General features: G+C 42.6%; 1 protein-coding gene across 2 annotated transcripts in view; it reads right to left on the bottom strand.

Annotated features, from left to right (window-relative positions):
* FGGY (FGGY carbohydrate kinase domain containing) overlaps positions 1 to 9,126 on the bottom strand; it is a 134,116-nt gene that overhangs the window by 2,916 nt on the left and 122,074 nt on the right. The gene's annotated exons all lie outside the window — the stretch shown is intronic.

The following is a 9,126-nucleotide window of genomic DNA, read 5'->3' as shown; positions in this document are numbered from 1 at the left end:
TGCAGAAGTTGATTGGACTTAGATTCCCCAAGAAACACCCTTGAAATAACACTTCCAGTGAGATAGTGTGTTCTTTCCTCTGGGACATGTGAGCCTGCTGGCACAGAGACTCTGCACATCAGCCAGATTAAAATACTGGCACGGAAAGGTTGATATCTTTCCCAGTAAGAGAAATGGGCATTTATTCCCTGTTCTTTAACAGGTGATACTTGCTCAAGCATTGTTCCTGTTTACAATAGTCTATCTTGTACAACTCCCTTACATGGCCAGCTGGATTTAGAGGCTACCCAAAAAAATGAACGAACACACAGGAAAAAAACCCTCAAAGTAAAAGACAATTCCCTCTGCTACAATCAATACTGCTTTACCAGACAGATAGTTTTGCGTCTTACAGAAAATGTAAGGCAAAGGCAAAGCCCCTCGAAGCACTCTCACTAATGGAAAGAGTCGCCTTGCTTTCTGTTCCCTGCTTTACATCTCTTCCTGAATTGCCTTGGAGATACTGCACGAAAATAAAACCAAGACACCTTAAGGGTCTAAACGTCTCAGACAAATCCACTTTTTTCTCAGGTATAACAAAAGTGAAAGGGAGGGCCAAACTTTGCCATCCACCCCCTTCGTGCACACGCAGGGTCTGCCTGCTGCTGCCCTGTTCTGGGCTGCGTTAAGAGAACAGGACACAGACAGCGCCGTTCCCAGGACATGTTCTGCTTTTGCTGTAAGTATTCTATACACTCATGTTCTGTTTTACTCTGGGGCCTCTTACGACTTCCAGTGCTGAAAAATGCATTACTGCCTCTTTGGGAAATAAGCCAGCCTTTTGAGATAAACGTATCTTCAGACAGGTTTTATTTTTACACTGTTACTCATCTAACTACAGGTCTCCTCAGGCTGGTTCAAGAGAGAACGGACACCAGCACTGACTCCACCAGGCGTGGAAGGTGTGAGGGCAGCCTTGGTCGGCATGGCTGTCCCACCGGCCGCTGCAGCCCCGGCCCTGGCTCGGGCTCCCTCCCGCACGTCCCCTCGCTGGCCACCTGTGCCTCCGCCACCCTGCTGGGGCCCAACACCACACAGGGCACCTGCGACACTCCAGCTTTCAGACCAAGCGCTTCGCAGCAGTGGTCTTCAAAGGGCCAAACCAAGTCTCCATAAGGCTGATGAAAGCCTCCTATGCTCCCCGTGAGGTCTCCTCAAACCTGAAATCCCTGGCACAGAGGCCCCATTCTCTGATGGGCAGCCGGGGAGGGAGCCGCTGCTCCGAGTTTATGGTTGGACTCGATGATCTTAAGGGTCTTTTTTCAACCTAAATGATTCTGTGATTCTATGATGGGGCCGGGATCAGGACAGGCTAGAGCGGTCCCTAAATGAAAACTGGTCCCTCAAGCCCTGATCTAAACTAGGAAACAGGGCCTGGCTGCTGCTTATCTTCTTCTGCTGGTTTGCCCATCTGTCCACGTTTAGCTAAGGAGGAAGATGCCAAAGCAGTCTTTCCAGTTTATCAGGTAAACGCTTTTGTATTTTTAAATCTACTGGAAATACATAGGTCTTTGAGAATCCACAGCATTAAGATCTCACAGCAACTACCACGGTAATGTGGAATAACGTTAAAAAAATACACAGCCAGCAATTTTCAACAACTCATTCATTCTAGGTTGCTCAAAATATCCTAAATGAATTCCCTCTCTTATTTTGCATTTCGGTTGTGTGTTTTTTTGTTTTTTAAAGTCAGTTTGGTCATTGTTAGTTTGAACAAAAACTTTACTCCCAGAGGAGAGTCTTTTCAACAATTTTCTGGGGACAAAGAGGAACAGAACATTGAAAATATGAATTTATAATGAAATCGGAAACAAAGGAACATTAGAATCGCATTACTGAATCAGATCAACCTTGTGCACTGTTCTGTCTCCAACAAAGCCTTAAATATAGCAAAGTGATAATACTGCTGTTCAGAAATAGTTTGTTTGAGGGTTGACATCCAAATCCATAATTCCAGTCACCAAGAATTTCACAGTCTTAATTTGAATGACGCTCTATCTTCTCTGTTTGCCAGTCTAGACAGTACAATGAATACAGTGATTTAAACACAATGAATTCTCTCTTAAAACAAAATATTTTGTAAAATTGCTTTTTAATCATTTCTTTTCTTTCTTTCCATAAAGACTATGCTATAAATAAATCCTGAAAGTTCGCATTTGATCACCATTTCTAAAGGCTGGGCAAGAGGCAAGTGAAGGGTTTACACAGAAAAAAAGAGAGGCACTGTGGAGCAGAAATAAAGGGATGCATTCATGATTCCTAACCTTTTGTTAGAGTGTCAAAGCTGAGACAGATACAAGCCAGTAAACACTCTGCTTACCATGGAGAGAGTTAGTCAAACGGGGTTACCCTGCCCAGGACAGAAGGAACACAGGCCCAGGGAACCAAGTTCTCCAAGGCCCACCACGATTTCAGAACAAGGTGCCATTTTGCTGCCGGAAGGGCGACCCAGCTGGGAAGGTCAGTAGTCACTCAAATTCATTCGGTACTGGTGGCTGAATTCTGCTCTTCAGCGTGATCTGGGGCAGGGGATAAGTTTAAGACACCAGGGTAATCTCAAAAGGCAGTAGATCTCCCAGGGAAGCCCTGTTTGGAACCCAGGGAAAACCTTATCTCCTAGGGAAACCCTATTTTGACGCAGCATGTAAAAGCTGGAAATTTCAACCGTTGTCCCTTTAATAATGGAAAGGAAAAGGTTCTTAACAGTGTGTGACAGACATAGTGCAGCAAGTTACTCTGTCATGCCAGGGGGCACCAGGAAAAGCATGTCAGCCTGGCATCAGGAGCCCACAGGAGGTGCTTACAGGGGCTAGCTTTAGATTGGGAGACCAGTCTTCTCCGATTCCCTAGTCAATGGGCTCTGGCAAGGGCTATCTCAGAACACCCAGCATGATCCTGCTCATCCCACAAGAGGAGCCCACCTCCCTTGGGACTACAGAGGGAGCCAAGGAAGATTAGCCCACTCATGAAGAGACCCTAAGTCTGATTTTCAGTAGTGACTCAAGGACTTACGTGGCTGAATATTACTGAAAATTAATGGGATGTAGGCTCTTAAAAGCATACATCAAATGAGAAATCAGATATAGGAACGTCAGCCTTAGGTAAGGAAGTCAAGTAACTAAATCCCATTGAAATTAATGAGCTGGGAACATCAGTCCCCTTAAGAATTTGGGCTTTTGCTTTATGTAGGAACTTTAAAAATTGTATCCAAAGTTACATGGATGAGGCATTCGGGCACAAATGCAATTTCCCAGCTGTGTTCTCCCCACTTACTTGTTTTGATAATCCCAAGAAATCTTTGGACTTTTACCTAGTGTAGTTATTAACTTAACAGTGAAAACAACCACATATCATCTAAAGTTTTACTGTACAATTTCAGTGGCTGAAAGCATTTGGCCTGTACATACAAAAGCATACAGCAAAGCTCACCAAATTGTGTGGGTATGCCATGCTCCAGTTACAGCAACAGTGTGCCAGCTACTAGGAAGGAGGATCCTTAGACAATATGAAAACCAAAAGGTGTACTCAAACGCAAATTAAGCAAGTTTCCTCTGTGAACGCTGCTTGTCCAGTGACAGCCATGGTTCTGTTGCACCAAGAATGACTGGCTTACGAATGATGGGAAGGATGAAAAATAACTCTTCTGTAAACCAGTTTTGGATCATAAATTATAACATAACTGATTCAGGAATCTCAGAACAAGCTGGAATGAGATGCATGGCTTACTCTTCTTCTTCCCAAGCTGAAGTTGTTAATTCACCTTATCTTAGTACTTACGCAAAAGTAGGAAATTATATTCATTTTTATTGTGGCAATACAAGCCAAGGGATCAAATGCTGCCATTCTTACAGCCAACCGCAGTGAGAAATCTGTACCAGCAAACATGCTTCTTCACATATTCCTGAGAATGACACGAGTGTATGCATGGAAGGTCAGTCTCGACTTCTGAACCACACAGAGCTTGGAAACGTGAATTTCACCTTCATTACCCTGAAAACATTACCCAGACTTCCACTCAGGTCAGTCTTGACTCTCTGGTGCTTTTGTACAGCTCTACCATCACAGATCCAGCATCAGAAGAATAATAATTAAAAAGTTGCCCCATTCACAATAGACTGAAATGTAGGAACATTCTTCCCCACCAGATTTGTTCTGATTTGCAGAATTCAGCAGGTGTAAGTACCTTCAAACTAACAGACGGACTTTCTTTACACTTCTAAGTCCTCATAACAAATACAGTAAATAATGTTATATGTAATAATTTTTACTGTTCTTCACAGGGAAGAACCTCTCTCTCTCACTCATCGCTATTCCACACACATAAGCTGAGACTAACAGATGCTAACTAACATCATTTTAAGAAGTCCAGTCACAGATGTATTTGGATTTGAGGGGAATAAATAGATTTCTTGAAATGCTGATGTTCAAGAAATACTTTTAAACTTTTCTAAGAATTGTAAGCAAGGCTGCTATTTTCTTATAGGCTTTTATTTAGGGATTGCTTACTCAATAGCCTGGAGATGCAAAATTCGTCTTATCTATGCTTACAGAAGTTACATGAATGTATTTATTTAACAGAGCCCTAAAAGAACATTATTTTTTAGTGGTATATGACTGCATGAAGAAAGCATGTGATGGACCATATACAATATTTTTCTAGTAGGTTTTTTTACCCCCTTAAATTTGTTTGAGTTATAGGGGCAGATCTTGGCAGCATGCACAAAGCCCAAAATCTGTAACTCAATTCTCTGTGGTATTCTGAATGGAGCAAGCCAAGTTTTAAAACACATTATGGATAAATATTAGAGCTGAGCAAAAATTTCACACCTAAGACCAAAGTGTGAAAATTTGGCTTTCATTCATTTAGTGAAAAGGTGGAAAATTTCACACAAGCTTGTATTTTCCTTTTGCTCTGTTCCAACATAGATTTCTGTGTTTGTATCAAACCTCAGAGAGAAAGAGAGTTTCTGTCTGTCTGTGTCTGTAAGTGAGACTACAGAGAATGAGGGAGAAGAGGACGGAAGGATGGGGGTCCAGCGAGCAGGACACCAGTTCAGGACTTGAGTTCAAGTCTGTCTTCCAGGAGAAGTCACTGGCCTTTTGAATCTCACTATCCATATGTTAGATAACAGCACTGGCCCATCTTAGAGGAATATTTTACACATTTGTTTATTAAAGACTCTTACTGTGGTGGAGGGAAATCAGGCAGGTAGTTTAGAAGAAGCCCAACATTATTCTACCCCTAAACCATCCAACTTCAGTTGACAGGGCCGACTGGATGGGCCTTGGACGGATCTTCAGTACTGCAACAAGATAGTTTTCTGGTTCAAGCATTGAATCAGGATCCAAAAAGTTTGCAACAGATTCCCCAAGTTATCTGGGACATGTAATTTACTCTTTTAATTTTCAGTTACCTCTCTCTGAAATAGGCTGCACCCATTGTTTTCCCCCAGGTTTGGTTTGGCTTGTACAAACAGTTTGTAAACTCTAGGTTTGTCCCTAATTTTGCATCATAGGTGGTACACAGAGCTCTCAATCCCACTGCAGCCCTCCATGCCTCATTAAAGTATGTATCGGTCGACATGTCCTGTACTGTAGGAGCATGGTTTTCACTCCTTAGTATCAAAGACAAGAACAAATGGAAGAGAGATCATGTTAACAGCAGAGACAAGTGCAGATAAGGCCACGGTACCACTTGTACCTCCAGAGCACCTACTTTTACTCTGCTTCAGTGACTACACTGAGTGTCAGACCAGTGTGGCCACCGTAGCTCAGTGTCAGACAGAGCTTGTGCTTCAGCCAGGCTGGCCAGCCGATAGACAAAGCCTTAAGAGGAGCAGCAGTGGCAATGCAGCTGCTGTAAAGGGTGGCTTGTCATGCTAGCGATGATATTAATTACTTATTCTGCAGACCAAATTTAGAATAGGATGAGGGTCAGCTACGATTGCCACATCATCTATCAACTGGAAACTATGTTTGGGTCTAAGCTCCAGCCACACTGCTACTAAATATAGGTTGGTTTGTTGTTGATTTGACTCTGCACTCTCCTGAGTTGCCTTTGACTATCAAATAATTAAGCAGTTTGCTTTGTGAGGGCTCCATTGCTGGCACATCTTAGTGCCCAAGGCTGCTTGGATGCAAACTTGACAGCTTAGCAGGGGTTTCAGCTTACCTGGGCAATGGAAAGATCCCAAGTGTTTAGCTCCTGTTTCAGTTTCACAGATTGCTGGCACTGGGTGCCACGGATCAACAGTCTGTGGGCAACATGTAAGCAGTCTGCGCCAGAGCTGGGGCATGGTTTAGCTGCGCTTACCCCGACATGAGCTTGTATAGATTATTCATGAAGTGTATGTCCACTTTACAATGTCTGTGTATGAAGATCCAAGACAGCTTTAATACAGCTAGCACAGATACTGATAAGATGCAACCACAGCAGCACAGAGGTCTGCCCAGCCTGCCCACCAGGCTGGTTTCCACAACCTGGAGCCCACTCTGCCTCCTCGCCGGTCCTGCACTGTGGGTGGTGATGCCACAGCTGGCAGCTTCATTACCAAAGGGGAGGCTCCCTGACTACACCACCAACTGGGACAGACAGTACGTTTCCCTCACCCCCTTCTGAGGTGGAATAAACTTGTTAACCACACACAGCATCACTGTTACAATAGACTAAGAAGGTTTGTCCATATAAACCACATGAAAGTATATTGATTTAACCCACTTTTTAGGCTTGGAAACATTATGCTGACAGGCAGTTCTGTTTAACAGAAAGTAAGCTCACCTGGGAGTCAGGAGAGGAGATTCCTACATCAGATCCCGATGCAGGGGACTGCACTATAGCTGTAAGCTAAATCAGCCCTATCTATACTCATCGCTGTTGGTGATGGAGTAAACTAAGCCTGGCTCCCTTCTCACCCTCTGCTTGCAGTATCTGTCCTAATGCTTTCACCCTCAATTTTAGGTGGTAAAACCTTTGGGACAGGCAGGGCAGGTGTGTGCTTCCACATCAACTTGCACAACAAAAGAAATGAGCTGGACAGAAAGCAGAAGGAGTCATTTGGACAGGGGAGGGTAAAACAGAGAAGTTGCATCTGCACAGGATATCCTGACACTCGGCTGTGTACTTGACACAGTATTTAGTTGAACTGCACCACTTCCTTTAAGGTGCAAAATTCAGATTTATTCAGCTGATTTCTTTTCACATTCACGCTGAACATACAGCTTTCCTCATGTTTAGTCATTGAGTTCAAACTTTTATTTGCCATCTGGCAATGGATTGGGGTTTACTGGGGGGAGGGGATAGGAAAGGGGGCGCTTTTTTTTTTTTTTTGCATCTGTATTTGCTTTATGAGCTATGGCTAAGGCATCATTTACACATGGGGAACTGGATCAGATTCTCTCAATTCTTTCCATATGTTCACTTATGCTGTCAAAACATTTTTTCAATCTAATTAATCTGCACACGTCTCTCTGTTCATTTCCCCACTTGGTGGGTTTTAGCATTTTTGGGGTATCTAGCTGGGATTTTGTCATAAAAACAACTTCTGCCTACGCTTTGCCTTAGGGTTACTCCATCAAGAAAATGAAACTATTAGCGACATTTCACTCTTCTGCATCTAATTACTCTTTCCATCTTTCCAACACTGGCTGAGGAGACTTTCCTTTTCCCCTCATCTTTCAAATGTATTTTTTGCCATGCTCCAGTGTCTACCTGAGGTTAATGACGAAAATCCCTGCTCTGAGTTTTGATTTGGGATTATTTTTTATCTAGTTAATCTGATGTGTGGTTTACTATAAAAAAACTATACCTCAAAAATATGCTTACATTTTACCCAATCTGGACTGTATTTGGGAAATTACGCTGGACAGGGGCTCATAAAAAACACAAGACCTTTGAAAAAAAAAAAGTATTTCACTACTGTAAACCAGTAGAAGGTTGAGATGTTAAAACAGAGAGTAAAACTGTATTAAAATATGAAGAGAGCCTTTCTGGTAACCTTACAGACATCCTATCTCCAACAAAGAATTAAAATATCACTTAAAAGAAAACTGATATTTTATAGATACCCAACATATGGTGGGTAGAGAGTAAAACCTAGAAGAAATGAGAAATCTGTTGAGTTTAGAATGGGACTTCATAGCCGTTTCTCCTTGTGAAGCACAGTACAGAGAAGACAGCTGTCTATGGCAGAGGGCGTTTGGTTTCCTTGCCATGATTACTACAGACAAGGAGTTAGCAACCTTTTCTAGCACACTGTTCCAGAAAATATTTTTCTTTCCCAAATTAGAGGCTACAAGTGACTAAACTGAGTGAGAGCTGAAGCAAGGCACGCTGATCAGCTGATTATATTGTCCTGTTTTGTTAAAAACAGGGGTACCGTCTCTTGTCTAAGTCTGAAAATCAGAGGCAGCCAGGGATGAGAAGCTACTGCTCTCATTTGCTCTTCTGCCATTAAAACCGTCCTTTCAGAAGGGGGCTGTTCCTAAAAAGCACTCTAAATGCTGGATATGTACTGCTACAGAATTTTAGAAAGCTCTTAATTCCTTAGAAAACTGGGAAGCCTGGTCTGACAGATGGGATGGCCAGTCTGTTGCAAAATGTGCTCTAACAGCAGTAAGGGAGAATCCCAACCTGAACTGTGTGATTCCTGTGGACACAGAATTCAGAGAGATTTGTATGAGGAAACTGTAATAGCCACATCAAAATAGGTGTTCTGCTCCCCTTACTCCTAAAAAGTTTGGCTTGTATCTCTTGGAGACCATTGGGAAATGGTAAATACAGTTCTCTTTAGCACTAAAACTTCCCTGTAAGTAGGAACTTCTTTATGTGGACAACCTCTCTGTGTACTGCAATTACATTTATTGCATAGAAAAACCTGTAGGCACCAACTTACACAAATTCATTGGGAAGAAACTATTCTTGTTGGTAAATGTCAAAAGTTACCTTCATCACTGACATCATCTGTCAGGCCTGACATTTTTCTATACAAAACCAAAACCAAGGGCTATTAATCCCCACCTGCCCCAGAGCCATAAAAGAGCCTTTGATTACAGTAATATTACATAAACTCTTCTAATGAGCAAATCTAA

This window comes from Pygoscelis adeliae, unplaced genomic scaffold, assembly GCF_000699105.1.
Source record: "Pygoscelis adeliae isolate BGI_AS28 unplaced genomic scaffold, ASM69910v1 Scaffold181, whole genome shotgun sequence".
NCBI classification, from domain to species: Eukaryota; Metazoa; Chordata; class Aves; order Sphenisciformes; family Spheniscidae; genus Pygoscelis; species Pygoscelis adeliae.
Note: the sequence above shows the minus strand (reverse complement) of the source record. Positions and strands in the feature narration are given on the sequence as shown.